Source organism: Protopterus annectens, chromosome 1.part1 (genome assembly GCF_019279795.1).
Source record: "Protopterus annectens isolate FY-2018-M chromosome 1.part1, PAN1.0, whole genome shotgun sequence".
NCBI lineage: Eukaryota > Metazoa > Chordata > Ceratodontiformes > Protopteridae > Protopterus > Protopterus annectens.
In genome coordinates this window covers 1889933376-1889955162 of record NC_056726.1, presented here as the reverse complement: position 1 = coordinate 1889955162, position 21787 = coordinate 1889933376, and positions in this window count along the sequence as shown.

The window sequence follows — 21787 nt, the reverse complement described above, 5'->3', positions numbered from 1 at the left end:
CATTCATACACCTATCTACAACACAAAACATCATCTATAAACCTCTTGAATGCCCAGCCCTTGCCTCCCTTCTGACTCTTTATCAACCAAACCGGCAACTCAAATCTGAAAATCAATCTCTTATCCAAGTAAATAGACCAAAACTCCTTGCAGGACAGTATCTCTACTTGTTCACTGTAGCTAAACTGTGGAATGCTCTTCCACCTCTTCTCTGGACCATTAATAGTGCCCCTTATTCAAAAAGTCTCTAGATCAATATATCGCTTCTCAATGGCTCTGCCCAATCCCTCTTCTCAATGGCTCTGCCCATGCACCATCTTCAAATCCTCTATAACCTGATTTCCTGATTTACCCCTCCTATCCCTATACTCATCATTATTCTCCCATCGTGTCACCCTTGAATAGCACCTTGTATCTCACTCTGCCTCACATGGTATGAGAGAAATTGAGTACTTATCCTCACTTGGTTCATGAATATTATATAAGTTAACCACATAGTCTATCTGTCTGATATGTACTATATAGCTTATCTATCTTTTCTGTTAAACTCTTTATATACACTGGATACCTTGCCAAGAATCTAAGTTTTCTTTCATAACCTCTAGCAATATAATTGTACAATGTTACAAGAAAGTCTGCTGTCTGTTACTTTTTGTAAATTTGCCACACTTTATAAACACTTGTTTAACAAATTCCTATTAACTTGTATTTTGTTTATGGAGCTTTTCTCTCCAGGCCTCCACTGAAAATGGGCGCATTCCAGCCCAATGGACTTTCCTGGTCAACAAAAGCAAATAAATAAATAAATAAATAAATAAATGACAGGTCTGTTGCTACAATCAGGAAAGAACAGGGTGAAAATTGACATGGCGTATTAGGTTCATAGATTAGTAGATTCATAGATTAGTACTAGGCTAACTGCCCTTGCGAGCCATTTTAAGCCTAGCCAAGGCAAACACTTTAACCATTAGGCCTCCCTCCCAAGCAGATAGGTATGCGGCCAGCAAATGGAGGAGGCTAGACAGTGCTAGGATATACAGGTTGTGCCAACTGCGCGCATGCATGCATGTGCACTGACCCATGTTTGCAACCCATAGGTGTACAAGTCTTCTCACAAGCCCAAGGAGACACAGGTATTACAGCAATCCACAATTACACATTTCATTTTTTCTCTGTAGAACTATCAGAAAAACTCAGGAGCATATTTATAAAAATCTTACATACTAAACATATCTGTTTACTTATTTTTGTTGACTGGGATAGTCCAACAGGGCAAGAAAAAAAATCTTTTTCAGTGGAGGCCTTGGGAGAAAAGTTCCATCATTGTCTGTTTTTTCTTCCTGGCCCTCTGCCGAAAAGGGTCTCTTCTTGTTCAATTTCACTATCCCAGTTAAAACAAACAAATAAATAAACAACCACATAAATGAATCTGTTAGATGTTATACATTGATTATGACTGGACAATACTATATAATGGAAGACATTATGTCAAAACAATGTATGTGCTGTAGGCAAGCAAACATGTCCAATTATCTGCCAGCTTTTTGCCTACAATGACATTTCTAGAAGTGCCACTGAACTCAGTGATTCACTAACTACAGACAATTTGCACCTTGTAAAGGAAGAAGCTTTGCAGGGCTTAAGCATTCCTTCTAAGTTCTAAATAAGTTTTAAATATTTCCATGCTGTATCCTGAAAGTTAATAAAAGGGGTACTAAAGATAGCTGAGTACCAATTTGTGGCATATACCCTACCCAGTAGTATAGAATGGCATATTCTATACCTCATTTTTGAAATATTTCAGTGTTTTAAAAAAATAATAAATAGAACAATACCTTTGATACACTCTTATTGGTGCACTTTGAGAGTTGAATACATCTGTATTATGATAGCAGAAAGCTAGACACATTCACACACATGTACATACATATGCAGGTACATGAATGCAAGTAAATACACACACACGTGTGCGTGTGGTGACTTGTAAGCTTTATAGCAAACTAAGTTGCATTTCCATCATAATCAACTTTCAAGCTCAATTATCTTGGCAGAAGTGAACAGATGAGAAGAAAAAAGTATCACAGTTCAGGGTCAAAAATGCATACTTATTCTGTAAAAACCTACTATGCATTCAGTGCAACACATCACTACAGACTGACAATAAACTGTTCATACTTAGTGCTCTCAAAATGTGCGGTAATATAAAGATCAATCACACACACAGTGGAATACATTGCTTACTAATTACCAGATAATTCAAGGATACTCAACTGTCAAGTAAAACAAACAACACTACTTGCTAGAGCAAAGCAAAATCATACATACAAAGTAGGTTCTGAAGTGCTGTGCCAGCAATTATCAGCTGTCAAGCTGTAAATTAGCAAACTCAAACATCAGAAATCCTTAGGCTTTTCAATTCACAGCTGTTCGTATATAATGGCTGATGGAGTAGTTAGGTATGTTAAGTACACCTTTGGGAAGGGGCCATCAATTATACCATGCAGACTTCAGAACTGCAGTGGTCAGCACCTCTTTTTATATGTGGGAAGCAAATGGAAGCAAATGTTGAATGAATACAGGACAAAAGGCCACATGAAGCATAACACCTATTTTTGTAAGCAAGGCAGACTCACCAGGCCCTGTTCATAATCTCTTATTTGCAACGTAGGATCATATGCATACAGAAAGTATTTGTGCCTGTTTCACACACTGGATGGTATCATATGTATATAGGGTATATATTACAACGTCAAACTCACAGGAGTCCGAACGTTGTAATATTGAACCCAAATGTTCGAAATACGAAAATAGCTAAGCCAAGGCACACCGATTTTTTTCCCAATGGAAAAAAATCAGTGGGCCGTTTTCGGGGCTTTGCTATTTCCTCCACTGTGGTGCAATCTCGGAGTTAGTATATTTAAATAAGGGGGGGGTGAAGCCCCCCACATTAGTTTAAGTTTAAAGTGTAAGTGTTTTTTTTGTACCGGAACAGCGATTTTTTTCCCTGGGAAAAAATCGCTGTTCTGTGTTTTTGTATTTCTTGGGTTTCGAAACTTCATGGTTCGATATTACATCATTCAAACACCTGTGAGTTTGATGATGTAATATAGACCCTGTATATCTATCTATATATATATATATATATATATATATATATATATATATATATATATATATATATGGGATCTGTACGGATCACCAAAAGACAACATAACCGAAAGCGATTCGGCTGGGCATATTTGCACGAAAGTGCTTTTCACTGAAAAGCACTTTCGCGTAAGTATGCCTGTTGTGGAGATCGCACTAAAGTAGGGATAAGGGAAAATTCCCTTTTCCCCACTGTAGTGCAACCTCAGAGTGAGAATATTTAAGTAGGGGGTGTGGGGGGTGCAGGGGGTCTTGCCCCCTTGCAAAAAGGTAAAAATAATGTTTTATTTATTTATTTTTAAACACACTTTAATGAAAGCACTTTTTTGGTGAAAGCGCTTTCGTTAAAGTGTGTTTGGTGATTGTGGATTTGGACTATTGAACTTTCGTTCAGTAGTCCTAGATCCATATAGGGTCTATATTAGAACACCGAACATTCAAAATGTCGAGTGTTCTAATATTGAAGAAACAAAAAAACACATTTTTTCCTAGGGAAAGAATACAGTTGTCCGTTTCTGTTGCTTCTGTATTTTCTGGTGGAAAGTTACAGGTCAGGTTCAGGTAAGTGTGCGATTGTGTGGATGTGAGGGTTAGGGCGGGTTAGGTGAGTTAGGGTTAGGGCGCGTGTCAGGTAAGTGTGCGATTGTGTGGACGTGAGGGTTAGGGCGGGGTGGGTGAGTTAGGGTTAGGGCACGGGTGAGGTGACTGTGCGATAGTGATGGACCTTAGGGTTAGAGTTTGGGTTAAGTTAAGTGGATAGTTAGTGGTGTATTTATAGTTTAGTGTAGGGTTAGGTGTAAGAGTTTAGGTGTATGTGTGTGGATTCCTGTTTGTTTGGTGTGCTTGTGTTGTGTGTATGTGTTTTGGAACAGAGAATTTTTTCCATAGGAAAAAATTTGCTGTTCTGAATGTTCGATGTTTTGTATTTTCGATTGCTAGAACACTCGACATTATATATATATATATATATATATATATATATATATATATATATATATATATATATATATATATATATATATTATAAAGGATACCCAAGCAAACAAAATGTTATATGTACATTATTTTATTCATTTTTGCATGAAAGATACACCACATTACTTAGTCCTTCTTTGCGGATAAAACAAGTTGTGAAATGCAAGATATATTTTATATGTTCCCAGGGGGTGCAATGACTTGAAATGCTGCCTCAAAGATTTGGTGTTTGATTCTACCCTCTGCTTACTGGAGTTTTCCATATTCAGCCCTGTCTATATGGACATCATTGTAGATTGATGCTGTTTGACTAATTATTCTAAAAGGTGTCTGTATATAAACTTTGCTGATTTAATTGCACTTTGTTGTTTAGTTTACTTACTGGGTTTAACTGCTCTGCTTTGTGTTCCTTTAAAATGAAGACTATTGGTTAATCTCCAATGCAGTTTATGTGATTATTAATAGAGTGCAGCAAGCAGTATCATACAGCAATACAGGTAAGTAGTGAAATTCATGATTAATGAACTAAGAGAGCATTGAATGATTATATAACACGCAATGATTAATCATGATATGTCAGAAAGCAACATCATACTTATTTGTACTGTACTTACTGAGGTAGGTTTCTATTGTAGCAGAAAATTATACTGTCTTGAGTCACTAATGTGTTTATAAGCATTGTACTGCACATGAAGGTAGGTAAGTTGCAGCTGCTTTTTCATTTTGATATGTCAGAGATGATCGAACAAAGGTACTTATACTTTGGTAGTTGCATGTTTAGCAGTGAAATATGAACAGATTTACAGTAGCAGGAGGATAAAATAAACACCAAAGATTAAGAAAGGATATAAGGGTTAAAAACAAAATACAGTCTGGGTAAAGGAACAGCCACAAGAAAGGACAGGTTCAAATTGATATTCTATAGTTTTATTAGTAAATGTTAAGCACTTTTATGCTTAGAATACCGGAACTTCATCAGAACTAAATTACACATATCGCTAATCCCTTATAAATGTTCCAGGGTGAAAAAATGCTCAGTCACAACCCTTTTGCAATGAATTAACTAATTATTAAATTACATCACACCAAGCCTAAATCAAAAATTATAAACTTCAATATATAATAGTGTACCTTTCTAATAGCTGCAGGCTGCAAAACCATAACATTCTCAGCTGAGCTAATTAAAAAACAATTCCAGGATCATTTCTAATGAAGTGGACTTGCAAGCATTAATAGAATTTTTGAAGTCCATGCTTTATGAAAGAGGTTACCCTGATGTTTTTCTTGAAAAGATCCACCAGGAAATTAATAGGGGAAAGGGTGCCAATTTCCTTCCTATTTTGGGAAGTGGGGCACCTGTGGGCCAGCAAGTAGTTTTGAGAATAGCAATAGGACTGAGGTGCCGTTTTATAATAGTTTGGTATTAAAATAGTCACAAGAAAGCAATATTATCAAGAATTTGGTTAAATCAAACTAGAAATTACCTGTGAGTGTCCCTGAAGTAAGAGAAGAGGTAGGGGAGTCCCCTCATTTTGCAGGTATGGGAGGTTGACATAATGGTTAAGGTGTTTGGCTTACAGACACAAGGTGCAGGGTTAGATTCTCACATGGGGTGATTGGATAAGTTTAAAATGACCCATAAGAGCAGTTATCCTAGTACTAATTTACATAACTTTCAACTAAAAAAGCTCTATTAATTTAAAGGAAAAGATTGAAAAATTTCCAGTTTTTGGTTCAAATGCCAGTACAGGCCTTAAAAATAATACCAAAAATATGGTGCTTTTAGACAATGCAGTTATATTTATGATGGTGAGGTGATTAGACTACCCAATTTAAATTGTATTTTTTATGTTAAACAGAGTTTTAACTGTCATAGTACTCAAATAGCATACCTGACCTTGTGTGATTTTTGCTTTTCATTTTATGTTGGTAAGACCGAGCATTCACTTTGAAGAAGAATTTATGAACATCTTTATGATATTAGGAGGAAAAATGAGACAAATGCATTGTATAGACATAAGATAATATGTGGTGAGAATGCAAAATGTTATTTTTTTGTAGTGGAGCATGTGGCTTGGAACCCCAGTGGTGGTTCCTTGGGGTATATTGTAGAATACAGAGAATTGTTGTGGCAGCTATGCTCAAATGCTGGTGAAAAACCCGGGTTAAATGACACAATATCTATTTCTAGTGCATTAAAGCTAAGGGCAATTAAGCAGTAACATTGTGGTTTTCCTCTCCTTCTGTCTTACATTACATTATGTTTCATTTTAACTTGACCAATACTATATTCTAATTTAATTAATGTTGATTAGTGTTCATAGTTTAAGTGATGTCTTAATATTATGAATTATTATATACATTGAATGTATGTTTAAAACAAACTCTGGATTGTACATTGTACATATGTTTTATTTTGTTTTTTAAAAGATATTAGAATTTTTATTCTGTTTTATCTCAGATGAGCATTTTATGGTTGTGTAGCCTGCAGCTATTAGATAGGTACATTGTTACTTACTGAAGTTTATAATATTTGATTTAGATTTGGCATGATGTAATTTAATAATCAATTAATTAAGTGCACATGGGTTGTGAATGGGTGTTTTTTACACACTGGAACATTTATAAGGGAGTAGGGATGTGTATAATATAATTCTGATGAAGTCCCAGTATTCTAAGGGCAAAAGTGTTTAACATTTATTAATAAAACTATAGACTATCAATTTGTAGCTGCCTGTTCTTATGGTTTGTCCTTTGCCACGTTTGACTTTTGTTTTTGCATTAGCTTCCCTTGGCGGATGCATTGGCGATTAAAGTGTATAAGGGGTTCTACACTTTTTGAATGGGGCACGAGATATACCATCCATTCCCCTCCAATATGTCAGCGCAGCTTGGATTTGAGTTAATATACCAGCTGTGCACTCGTGGGGGCACTGTGTGTCCCACTGATCTTCAGTAGATACTGACAGGTTCTGCAAGAAGCAGATGGCACCCCACAGTATTAGTCTTCTTCAGTTATATGGTAACCCTCATCAACCAGCTTCATTTGAAAACTTCTCAAAAGACAAGACACAAGTGTGTTAAACTACTCAGAAGAGAACAAAAAGCTTCAAAGCAAGATATTGTGCATGTGTACATGTGTGTGTGTGTGTGTGTGTGTGTGTGTGTGTGTGTGTGTGTGTGTGTGTGTGTGTGTGTGTGTGTGTGTGTGTCAGTGTAAAACAGATAAAGGCTCATCAAACAAACAAAATATATTATGACGGTAAGCAACAAGTACTGTAAAGGTACAGGTACAATAAATGTTAAACACTTTTGCCCTTAGAATAAACACATTCCCAGAAATGATACCTAGTGCATATGTGACCCCAACTAGCTGCACAAACTTATACAAACATCCAATTGATACATACCATAGAGAGCAGTACAGATAGGAGTTGTCAAATCTGTTTGACTACATGCTGTATTAATATTATTGTTAAGCTAAATAAAATGAGCTAGAAGCATTATCTAACAAACATACATGCATAGTTGAGGTCATGCTTTAGGTAGCCTCCTTTAGCACAGATTGGAGGATTTTATACTGACACTAGAGAGATGAGGTTTACCTTTGCCTAATTAATATATATGGATGAAGTTATCAATAGTTCTAAATTGGTTAAATGTATGGAATTGATCACATTTTGCCATACTGGTAAATTTCTTGCCATCTATTCTTGAAAATATAACAAATTGCTTATGATCAGAGACTGAATCAGAATTCTGCATTATGAACAGATTGTTATTATCTATTTTTGTACTGCTGAATAGATGTCATTCTAAAGATAACTATATCTAGATTCACCTAATAGAAGTAAGAACGCTAACAGTCCCATTATGTTGGACCAGTGAACTAAATTAAAGTGTGCAGTCCTTTTATTAACTGAATAAATGTGCTAGGTACATTTACCCATTCTTGGATGATCTAAAGCATATTCTGTTTAAGAGATTTGCTCAGACTCAGACAGGCAGAGATATGCAGATGGTGAGAATAAAGCGCAAGACAGCACAAGCTCATTTGTGTCACATGGTCTTAAATTATTTGTGGTAAATTAAAAAAAAACTGCACCAGTGATCAAGTAACAGTTTTAAAAGCTGTAACATTTCAGGACTGCGAAATGGAGTCATCCAGGAAGTATATCAGAACTCTGACAGCTGTAATGGATGAAACACACATTAATGGCTACCACACAGACAACAGCTAAAGCTCAATCTGTTTAAAGAATCATAACTGGGTCACTACTCATAACCACAGTTTGTTGGGTGTTCTGGAAATGGATTTCAAGATTAAGTTATGAAGCTCTATTCTCATTCTGAATTTCTTGATCTCTGTTTCTTAAAAGCATAACAAACTGGTTATGACTGATGACCCCTCATACTGTAATAGTCCATGTCATATCTTCCCTTTATTTCCTTCCTCAAGACTGCACATGTTGAACCCTTTGTATATCTCCTTATAATGTTTCTAATACAGAACGCAGACTATGTTTCTGCCTTTTACTTAAATCATCCTTTTATTTCTGTCACAATACTTAGACATGTTTCTAGCACTGCATTCCATTTCCATGGTAAATATCTGTGCCCTACAGTTCTAATGCACCTCCAAATTAATCATTATAGAAGATTAAAACTAACAATTGCTAACAAACTTGATGCCATGCTCCTAGGTTTCAGACCTTATTTTGCATTTGTGCATAACTCAACAAGTCACTTAACCAGACAGTGTTCAGGGAATGCCCTTGAAAGAGGAACTGAGCAATGCGCTTATTGGTTAAAAAGTAAGAAATAAATAAATAATTACAGGAAATGCATCCATAGTATCCTTACTTTTTGGTCTTCTCATCATGCTGAATATGTAGGGTTGCCACCTTTTCAAATGCCCAAAGTGGGACATTTTTGGTACAAACGTCTGATTTTGCAGGCCGAAACATGCCCACGGCCAGTACAAAGGACAGAACTTCACTTTTTTGCCTAAATAAAAGCTTGTTCTTGCAGCATTTTAGTTTTTTATTCTGTTTATTATAACATTTAGGTGTTTAAGATACATAATAACTGTTTTATGCAACTATTACTTAAAATATAGGAAATAATTTTGTCCTAAAATCTCAGGACATTTGCCATTTTTACTATTGTTTTGCAGGACACAACTGCGCAAAGAGGGACTGTCCCTCGCAAAGGGGGACAGGTGGTAATGCTATGAATATGTATATCATATCTCATTTAATTGCTTCTTTCTGAAACAAAATGGACTAGACTGAAACTAGTGCTACTAATAAATGCAAGAGTACAGCAAAAATATTTTATATACTAGACACTTAGCTGCTCAACTTTCACCCTAAATACAACATATCCTAGTACTTTTTATAACACCGCATTCCAGCACTATTAGCACTGGACAATTGCTCTTCCTGACAGCTTGCACTCAGGACAGGTGCTCCGTTTCCCCTCCCTAGTTACAGCTCTGCTTACACCAAAACCATCTCCCTTCTTTCCCTGAAAATACAGTGAATACCATTATGTGCTGCTCTCTTATTTTCTGCCATTTAGCTCTCACACACTGAAACGCGTTTCAGTTTAGGACTGAATAACATGTGAAAACAAAATCAGTATTTCACACTGAAACAATTTTCTAAACATATCCATGTTACAAGTGGGGTTATTATCTAGCCAGCAAATCATAAAATAAATATCTGAGCAATTATTTGATCTATGTGTTTAGTCTGCAATATGTTATTGAACCATGTGTCACTTGTTTTTTTTTTCCCTCTCTATAAGCTTTGAGCTGTCCACCCTTGGCTAATTCTGCAGTTATCTGTAAAATAGAACATTTGCCATAAGCTAGAATAACTCTGACTCCTCACCTCAAAAATTGATACTGATATTCGGAAGGATCAAGTCTAGCTCATATTTTTTCAGACCTGTCATGAGCTCACTATCATATTGATTTACACATAACAGACATTGGGCCGGATTCACGAAGGCTTGCACGGAGTCTAAGAGTAGTGTAAGACTCCTTGCAGCCTTCGCGATCCAGGAAGAGCCCAAAGTCCATGTAAGAGACAAGCTAAAACGTCTCTTACACGGAGTGGGCGTGGATAAGCTAATCACCTCACTTGCAGCTGAATAGCATGCAAATGAGGATGATTAGCTATCCAGGAAGCCCAGAACAGCCCGTGTAAGAGCCGTTTTAGCTGCAGAAATGTACTCAGTTGACAAATGAGTATGTTTCTGCAAAAACTGCAATGGAGCCAAGTCAGCTCCAAATAAAGGGTGCATATGTGTCAGGCAGCATGCCAATAGCCAAATATGTGGCCATTGGCAAGTAACCTGATGCAAATATATTAAAAATATAATTTTTTTTTCGGCGATTGCCGATGTTTAAACCCAGCGCAGCCCCGCGCAAACGGGCTGCGCTGTATAAAACATAAAACGAAGGTTATAAACCCACAAATGTGGGTTTTATGCAATACATGGAATGTCAATGCAGGGACCAGCACACCAAAACCAACATGGCCACCGTGTAGTGGTTGCTAAGGGGGGAAGCTGAGTGTAAGACATGTAACTAAGCATTAGTAGGCAATCTGATGCAAATGAATGTTAGGATACTGAATTCCACTGTCACATAGCAAATGAGCACAGTCTGAGTAGTGTAAGAGTTACAGAAGGGGGAGGAACAGAGTAGGAGATAGGTGACATCACAGGGGGGAAGGGTAGAAAGAAATGCAGTTCATTGGAGGTCAGAGTTACATGACAGATGTCAGACAGATATCATGGAAAGAGGTGTGCCACTAGATAAGCATGAGAAAGTCAAGAAATGGAAGGTGTACACTGTTGCCTACACCGAAGTTTCTTGCTGGGCGTGCATGCGCACGTGTGTGCACCATGAAGCGCGAGTAAGGCAGTGTGCGCACGTGTAAGGCAGACTGAGCATGTGGGAGTGTGTTGGGAGATGTTTAACACTGTTTGTGCGGGCGTGCACGCGTTTTAATCCAAATAAGCAGATTCTGAACCTTGTAAGCATGTGTGCATGCGTGTAAGCCACTGTGAGCGTGTTTCTGCTGGTTTGCACATGGCTCCTCCCTGAGGAAACAGAGAGGAAAAAGGAAGCAACAGATTTAGTAGGAAGCTAGCAGGGAATACTGCTGGAGCTAGCAGGTGAAAACAATTAGAAGCAGGCAATTACACAGGCAGAATAGTAGCCCAGCCCAGCACTTAAAACTCTGCAAACAGCAGTGCAGGATGTTTCTCTCAAGAGACACTGCAAGACAGGGGTAAGCTATTAGAAGTGAAAACTGAAAAAGATGAACTCAGAGCAGAAATGTTAGGGGCTGCCATAGCTGTCATAATGAGACATAGGCGACTTGCTGAGGGTGGTGACAATGCAGATGGTGCCAGACAACCCACAGTGAGGAGACAGAGAAGAGTGTACAGGCCCAGGGTCACCTACCACAGGTTACATGAGCTGGAGATAGTAGAGCGCTATAGAGTGGACAGAGACCTCCTGCAGCAAATAGTGGAGCTGTGCAGGCCACGCCTCACACACAGAACCAACAGAGGGGAACCCATCCCAGTGGAAACCAAGGTATGTGTTGGCCTAAGAATACTAGCAACAGGTACCTTCCAGAGACCAACTGGTGATATGATGGGGATATCACAGGCATCAGCCTCCAGGGTACTGCACCAGTTCCTGGATGCCATGTCAGCACATGTCAGTGATCATGTATATTTCCCCAATGCCCGTGAGGTATTGGCCAGCAATATGCATCTCTTCCAGCAAATAGCGGAATACCCAGAGGTAGTGGGTGCAATAGACTTCACGCACATACGCATCAAAGCACCAGCCAGTGAGCGGGGTAGGGCATACATCAACCGCAAGGGCTTCCCCTCCATCAACTGCCAGGTCATGTGTGATGCCCAGGGCATAATAATGAATGTGTGTGCTGGCTGTCCTGGGAGCTACCATGATTCCCACATCTGGCATTTGACGCAGCTGTACCAGACATTTGCCAATGGGGACATCCCGCACGGACACTTAGTGGGGGATGCAGGTTATGCACTGGAGCTGTGGCTGATGACACCCATCAGAAACACACACACACCTGAACAGGAACACCATAATGAGGCACATGCACAAACACGTAATGTAATAGAGCATGTGTTTGGGCTGCTCAAGTCATGGTTCCGGTGTCTGGACACATCTGGTGGAGCCTTGCAGTACACACCAACTACATGTACCCAAATTGTCATGGTATGTGCTATGCTACATAATATGATCTTGCGAAATCAGCTGCAGCAGGACCAGCATAGGGCCGGGCCAAACAGCTCCCCACCATTGCCAAGGCCATCACAGGCAGAGCGTGACTCGGAGGAGGAACAACCTGAGCCTGCCCCAGTAGACAGAAGGAGGCGTGTCCAGTATGCCCTGGCCTTGGCAAAGAGGCAACGCATAGCACATACACTGGCTCAGTAGGAACCCTGGGAATGATACCCCCTCTGACTCACTCAAATAATAACATGGATGCCTACAATGACATGACCTGCTCACAGACATGTACAGGGAAGTGTAATATGCGCATCCGACAGAGGCAGCCCTGCAGCACCACCTGAGGCATGAATGCCATGTGTTAAGTAATGTAACACCATGTACTATATGCGCACCTGAGGACCCTGACTAACATCCTACCCTCACCAAGCATCATGCCACAATATGACAATGAGATGATCAAATGCAATAATTGACTGAAGTATCGCAGTTAGTCAAAGGGGATCCAATGTGTGCCAGTCTGGGATGACATGCTGAGCATGACATGATGCTCCACCTGCTAGGACTGGCATGCACCTATCAGTGCAGGCCGTATGGATACTGGCAAAGGCTGTTGTTACCCACAGTGTGCCCTGAATAGGTAAGGCTCAAAACACAAACCTATCTCCATAGGTATCAGAAGGGATAAGAATAAGATAAGGGATAAGTCGAAACAGCAAGATGCATGCAGTCTAAACTCACCCAGTATGGAGAATGTTGATATCTGTGCTGTAACAGAAAACTGAGTCAAGGCTCACAACAGCACCCTAACACTACCAGGTTACACCTCATACTGTGCTGTACAGACTCAAAACATGGAACAAGCTACAAAAGGAGGTTGACTAGCAAGAATTGTCAAGGATAACCACACCCCCATGTTGGTACCACAACAAGAAGCAGCATGGACTAGCCATGGTCAAGTAACAGTGGCTAAAACTGCCCCCCAGTTTATAGCCTGCTACAGACTACTGTCCCAACACCAGGAACTGCACCTGGCCTATGCTGGAATACATGAATATATCAAGTCCTCCAAACCACATTATATTGGGTGACTGAAAATACCCAGACATAGACTGGGAGCATTATACTAGCTCCAACAGTGTAGGACAAAAGTTCATAGAATCCATAAACCAAAAGTCCCAGGTACAACGTACCACTCCCACAAGAGGGGTAAGCATACTGGATGTGATAATCAGCAACGTGGGTACTGGATGGCAAGGTGAGAAGTGTATTGCTCACTGGTAAAACCAGACCATAGAGTAATCACACTGGATATACAAATCCTGACCACAGTCCCTGGCCAGAAAACCACAGTGGAAAACATGTGTAAAGCAATATTTGCAATCCTCCAAACTGATGTGGAATCCATTAAAGGTCCTGTGCAGGTGCAAAATATGGGCCACACCTCAGAACCTGTAATACAGCCATTCCATGAACACTGCCAGGAATGCTTGGATTATGCAATCCTAAATTAAAACAAGACACAATGCCATACACGCAGGCATCTGGCATGGTGGACACCAGCCATAACCAAACCATGCAAGAGAATGAGGAAGCTACTACATGATAGAGCAAACATAAACAATGAAGTAATCACTGATCAGTAGTATGGCAATAAAATATGTCCACACATACAATCCACTAAGGCCAGCCACAACAAGTTGAATCTGTGAATCCTGAGGCAATGTTACACCTGCCCCAAGTACACAGACAAACCCCAACTCCACCCAAGAAATACAAATATATGTGAGAGATGCAACCATCTATCCAAACTGGAGGCTCAGCTCCCTCAACTCAGTACTCCCAAAACTAGTCAGGAGGAGAAGGTAACCACACACACCACAAACACAGTCCCACATAGACCTATCACAACTGCAAACCAAACACATAAACACAGAAAAACATTCCCGGAGGCACAAATTACAAACACAGCACACCAACAGAGGCCTCTAAAGCAGACACCCAATCAAACAACCTCCAAACATAGCACATGCAGCACATAGTACACAAAGCTGGTGTGCCAAACAGTCACAGGCCAGAAGGAGAAACAACATGCCTGATACAGTTGTAATAGGTGACTCCATAGTCAGACACACTGCTGTCCCGCACACCAGACTGAACAAGGGAAAGGGTACATTAAGCTGCCTGTAGGCTGCCACAATACGCCACATAACAGAAGTATGCAGGTCACTCCAAAGCAAGTAGAAATATGATGCAGTCATAGTCCATGCTGGTGTGAATGACCTGAGATGTACCTCCCTAGACTACATGAAAAGAGACATAGATGAGCTCTCTGATTATGTAGTCCAGGCCAGTATGACACTCACCGTTTGCAGCATCCTACCCTTACCAAGAATAATGCCACAGTACAAACACGGAATGATCAGTTATAGCAAGTGGCACACTTACTGGTGTCATTCCAAGGGGATCCAATGTCTGTCTGCTTGGGATGTCATGCTTGACAAGCCACGCAGCTGTTCTTGGGATGGCTTGCACCTATTACCCCTGGGCATCTGGATATTGGATAAGGCCTTTGCCACCTCCATAGAGCCTTTTGTAGGCAAGGCTGAAAAGACTAACCCACCACCCTAGAAAACATAAGTGGAAAGAAACATAAGGGTAATGCTGACCAATGCCAGATGTGTAAACCCCAATATGCATGTTCCCAAGGCCATCCCCAGTATGGAGAACATCGATGTCTGTGCAGTGACAGAAACCTGCTGCAAGCCTCCTGACAGCACTCTAGCACTACCAGGTTATACCACATATCATGTGTCATGGCCCCAAAACCTGGAACAAAACATAAAAGGAGGGAGAGTATCCATATTCAGCACAGACACCCATACGTCCAGGTAACTGACAATGCACAAGGCATTGGAGTCTACCCATGTGCAACTAACTGTAGGCAAGACTGCTGTACAGTCTGTAGTATGCTACAGACCACACTCTCACACACAGGAACCCCACCCAGCCGTCCTGAAGACACTGGACAGTATGAATGTCCCACCAAATACCAAACAAGGTACCACAAATTACCACATAGGTGGTAAACCATTATGTATGGAAGGAGTAATCAGGGACCTAGGGACACAAGTGGACAGTAACCTGTTATGTGACACTCACATTGCCAATGTGGCTAGGAAGACTGTCTACATTTGACACGGTATCAGGAAAGGATTCACATCTACGTCAACAGAGGTCATTGTGCCCCTATACTGTTCTCTTATCACACCCATAATCTAGTACAATGCCTCATATGGGATGTACCTTACCTGACACCTGCAGCAGTTAGAAAGACCTCAAAGGTACCTCACCAAGAGGATAAAGGGTCTCAAATGCATGTCATATGCTGCCTGGCTGTAGACACCCCAGCTGAATGCAGTCACATACTGCCTACACAGAGGCATTGCATGCCTGTTGTAGAAGGCCATGCCCAACACAGGAGTAATGGACATGCTCCACCCCAGAAAACTCAAAGCCATCTGAGCTGTGAGAGAGAGAGATGTCAACCTCAACAAATAATGAAATAGGATGTGCTGGGGGGACAGAGACATAATTCAGAGGCTCCCCACACCCTGGACCAGAATCCCACTCCATGTTAGGCAGAGCCCCTCACTGACACTCTTCAACAGGAATCTTGCCAAGTGGATGGATGATTGTAGAGTTACACTGTGGGTCTTCACTGTGTCATGTCCAGACAGAGGCACAGCAAAGCAAATCATAAATGGCCATAATATTCACATAGCAAGGGGTGGCAAAAGCCACACACACTCTGGCTAGGCTAACAAATGCCCTAGGGTGGATAGCCTAGTATGAACCTATGAACCTATGAAGATACAAATTGTACAGGACACTAAGGATAATCCCAAGGCTTTCACAACTGATGGTAGGAACCATGTTGGGAATTCACAGATATGTTTTTTGTTGTTTTTTGCTACGTTGTGGACTGGCAGACTTTGGCTGAAGCACAGAACATTGACTGTTTACTTGAATTCACAGATATGCTCTGAATCACACAAATATCACAAACACACACACATATTGCCAACATACATCCTGACAGGTGCAGTGCAAACCCCCCCCCCCCCCAGAATGCAGAATATCTATCCCAGCAGACTGCTGGCCCCCTGACATTGCAGATGCTGATGTAACAGCCAGCATCTACAAAGTAAAACACACAGCAGCAATGGTATGAAATGGTGTCCTGGGCTGAGTGCAACATGGACTCCAAGATGAATGGAATGCCAAATCACACTACTGCTCAATGTCAGCCTTACCACAGAATATGTACCCAAAGAGCAGTGTACAACAACAGTGGTCCTTCTCAACAAAGGTGTTGCCTGAATGGATACTGAAAACTACTACCCCAGAATCCTGAGAAGCTCGGTCTGCACAGCTATGGAAAGGATCAGCATGTACCACAGACATAAAGATATTGGGGACCTACTGACACCGGACCCTACCCAGTGTGGCTTTCTTAAGTGCAGATCCTGCCCCTAAACATGTTTGACTCAATTGAAACAGTCATTAAGGTCATTGATGAGGGCAATGTGGTCCACACAGCATAGCTGGACCTTGCAAAGGCTTCTATACAATACCCTACATGTTCATTATAGATAAGCTCACCAGCTTAAAATATAACCCCTATGTCAGTAGAGGGTTGCAAACCAGACCAAGGACAGAACAGACATGGTCAGACATGCTGCAGCCATGTCAGACTACAAACCAGATATAACTGGCATCCCACAAGGCTTGGTCCTGGGATCTCCCTCGTCTGGTATATATGTCCCATAGGTACAGGCAAACATGGAAGGACTGTGTCTGAACATGTTTGCAGAGGACTACAAACTGCTCACCATATATGATCCACCAGCTGACACAAGCATCCCACAAAAGGGCCACATAGAAACAGGCAACTGGTGCCATAGCCATGTCAGCAAGCTAATTGCAGAAAAGTGTATAGTCAACCCCCGTGGATATACAGTAAGTGCCCACCAATTACCACATAGGTGTTAACCCATTATGTAGTTAACATGTAATGTGAGACCTGGGGACACAAGGTGATAGATATCCTGCACTGGACAAACATGTGCTGTAGTGTTTACAGAAACATACCATATACCCACCTAATCATGAAGGTTATCAGATCTATATAAGGGGAGGTCATTGTGGCTCTGCAGTCATCCTTCATCAGCGGTACAATTGACTACAATAGCCCCTGTGGGATATACCTCAGCAGACACCTCCATCAACCGTAAAGTCCCCAACAGTACCTCACCAGGAGTATCAAAGAGCTTGCACAGATGCCATGTGTTGCCTGTGTTGCTGGTATCAATAAACATGTTGCACCTTGTACAATCTGAATGGCAGTGAGCTATGCACATGAGAGACCTGAACCCCAGCACTGACTTACATAGGACAAGCTGTACTGCATGATCCATAACACAGAAGCCACCCCCACCCATGAGTGAACTCCCAGTACAGGCTACCCATAGAGTCACTTATCAATTTTCCTCAATAGGAATCTTGATGAGTGGATGGGAGATGGTAGCTTTATCCTGGGTATCACTGGCATATCACAGGTAGACAGAGGCACAGTATACTAACCATGACATATGTCATGGCAAACTCCACTTACAATGTGTGTTGAAGGACAAACACACTCTCCAACTAGCATTAGACATGGACTAGGGCACATCGCTAGTGTTTGCAAATGTACACTTATGTTGTGGAATACACTACCAATGTTGGACAAGCCTGGTTTAAGTAGTTCATAGCTGAACAGAATGCAACATGTTCAGATGTACACAACTGGCCCCTAACCAGGCTGTTGTGCTCACTATCGAAATGTAAAGCAGTGATAGCACTAAAGCCCAGGATACTGTCCACCACAGTCAAAGTACTACCAGTACACTATACAGTACTACAGTGTTAGGTCAGTGTGAAAGGATGTTGACAACTGTATGCAAAGTATCCCATGCAAACACTGCAGGCACAGTATAATCCTGTTGTGTTCACACACAAAGCAGTTGTACAGTAACTACACAACATGACACACAACACACAACCATAAACGGGTGATATTTGTTGAAGTTCACACTCATTCACAAATGTGGTGGGCTGCAGAGTTCAACATATGGAATGCTCACGCTGGGAATGCTCACACACTTTGATAAATGAGACATATGTCAGACAACATGCCATGGGAAGGCTGAACTGGGCATGCTCACACACTTAGGCCAAATCTCTTTAGCAGTTGGACACACATATCTGGTATTTTTACGTGTTATTCCAGGAACCAACCACATTACAGCAGTCTGCCCAGTGCACACAGTTAAATGACTACAGGGACATACGTGATATAGTGGATCCCTCCCATATGCAAACATCTTCCACAGATGCACAAGTTGTTCATACAAACAGGGAATGCTATGGCAATAAAGATGTGCAAACAGTCTATCAGCAACAAATAATGTGCATTTGACAATTAAACATATGGGTGTAGAGGTCAACACTAGGCTGTTTGCCCTAGGGAATGACAGCTTAACCAGAGTGCGCTTGGCGTCTGCCTCCCCACAGGATGCACATTCCCCTTTCTAAACACCGATGATGTCAGCACCCTATAAGTACAGCAGGAGAAAAGAAGCCTAACAATAATGCAAATCGCGCGCTCTGCTAATGCGTCTGTCACAAGTGTCATAACATAGTTAAGTAGGGGTTTGAATCCTGCAAATGCTTAGTGTGTGAGTGGGGTTGGTGTGTGTGTAAGTCTGTGGGAGAGAAATGTCCATTTTGGCAACTGGGAAAACACACTACAGGATGCACATTCCCCTTTCTAAACACAGATGATGTCAGCACTCTATAAGTATAGCAGGAGAAGAGAAACCGCTCAGTAATGCGAATAGCGTGCTCTGCTAATGTGTCTGTTTTAAGTGTCATTACATAGTTAGGTAGGGGTTTGAATCCGGCAAGTGTGTGTGTTTGGCGGAGGGGGGTTAGTGTGTGTGTGAGAGAAATGTCCCTTTTGGCAACTAGGAGAACAGACTACAGGATGCACATTCCCCTTTCTAAACACCGATGATGTCAGCACTCTATAAGTATAGCAGGAGAAGGGAAATCTCCCAGTAATGCGAATAGCGCGCTCTGCTAGTGTGTCCGTCTCAAGTGTCATAACATAGTTAGGTAGGGGTTTGAATCCTGCAAATGGTAAGTGTGTGCGTTTGTCTGAAGGGGATTCGTGTGTGTGATGGAAATGTCCCTTTTGGCAACTAGGAGAACAGACTACAGGATGCACATTCTCCTGTCTAAACACCGATGATGTCAGCACTCTATAAGTAAAGCAGGAGAAGAGAAACCTCCCAGTAATGCGAATAGCGCACTCTGTTAATGTGTCTGTATCAAGTGTCATAACATAATTAAATAGGGGTTTGAATCCTGCAAATGGCAATGGTGTGTGCTTGTCTAGGGGGGATTCGTGTGTGTGCAATTTTGTGTGAGGGAAATGTCCCCTTTGGCAACTAGGAGAACAGACTACAGGATGCACATTCCCCTTTCTAAACACCGATGATGTCAGCACTCTATAAGTATAGCAGGAGAAGGTAAACCTCCCAGTAATGCGAATAGCGCGCTCTGCTAATGTGTCAATCTCAACTGCCATAACATAGGTAGGAGTTTGAATCCTGCAAATGGCAAGTGTGTTTTTGGCTGAGGGGGGTTAGTGTGTGTGAGGAAAATGTCCCTTTTGGCAACTAGGAGAACAGACTACAGGATGCACATTCCCCTTTCTAAACACCGATGATGTCAGCACTCTATAAGTATAGCAGGAGAAGGTAAACCTCCCAGTAATGCGAATAGCGCGCTCTGCTAATGTGTCAGTCTCAACTGTCATAACATAGGTAGGGGTTTGATTCCTGCAAATGGCAAGTGTGTGTGTTTAGCTGAGGGGGGTTATTGTGTGTGAGGGAAATGTTCCTTTTGGCAACTAGGAGAACAGACTACAGGATGCACATTTCCCTTTCTAAGCACTGATGATGTCAGCGCCCTATAAGTACAGCAAGAGAAGGGAAACCTCCCAGTAATGTGAATTGCACACTCTGCTAATGCGTCCGTCTGGAGTGTCATAACATAGTCAGATAGGGGTTTGAATCCTGCAAATGGCAAGTGTGTGTTTTTGACTGAGGGGGGTTAGTGTGTGTGAGGGGGATGTCCCTTTTGGCAACTAGGTGAACAGACTACAGGATGCACATTTCCCTTTCTAAACACTGTTCAGCTGAAGGCCATGGCTCTGGCACAGGTTGTCTGTTTCTATGATGCCCCTTTGGAAGATGCTTGTGTCGGCTGGAGAGTCGATTATGGTGGCCAGTTTGCAGTCATCTGCATATTTGGTCAGCCACAGTCCATCCGTGTTTGCCTGTACCTCCAATAAATATATACCAAACAAGAGAGGTCCCAGGACTGAGCCTTGTGGGACACAACTCGTAACTGGTTTGGAGTCTGGCATGGCTCCAGAAATTCTAACCATGTGGGCTCTGTCCTTGAGCCACTGTGCAATCCATCTAGTGACATAGGGGCTTATATTTAAGCTGGTGAGCTTCTCTAGAATGCCCAAGTGGGGTATTGTTGTGAAGGCTTTTGCGAGGTCTAGGTAGGCTGTGTGAACCACCTTCCCCTTGTCAATGGCCTTGGTGACTGTTTCAAAGAAATCAACCAGGTTAAACCTGGTAGTGCTGGTGTGCTCTCAGTAGCCCTGAACCAGGCATCTGTTACTGCACAGATATCGATGTTCTCCATGCCAAGGAGAGTTTCGGGTGCATGCATCTGGAGGTTTAGACTTCTGGCGTTGGGTAGCATTACTCTTAGTTTCTTATCCCTTGTGATACCTATGAAGGTGGTTTTGTCATTTGAGCCTTGCCTAACATAGGCACTATGGGGGTAGCAAGAGCCTTTGCCAATATCTGAAAGCCCAGGGGTGACAGGTGCAGGCCATCCCTAGCGAAGCAGGTAGTTCAACAGAAGATGAATATGTGAAGGTGTAGTGCCTGTGATTAGTTAGCAGTAGCATATATGACTGCTCATGTGGACACATGCCAGGTAAGTCATATGCACTGTGTCACAGGCAATGTACATGTGAACAGGACAAACAGTGACATCCTGTCAAGTGGGATATAGACATACATATAGTAAGCTATGCAGATGGCACTAGGAGTCCACAGAAGCTCTATAACTATGCATTGCAGGTGTGATCAGTATTCCAGGGTAATTGCAAGCAAACATGCATGCAAACAAAGCTACAGTAAACAGGGCTGCATGTAGTCCATTGTACAACAA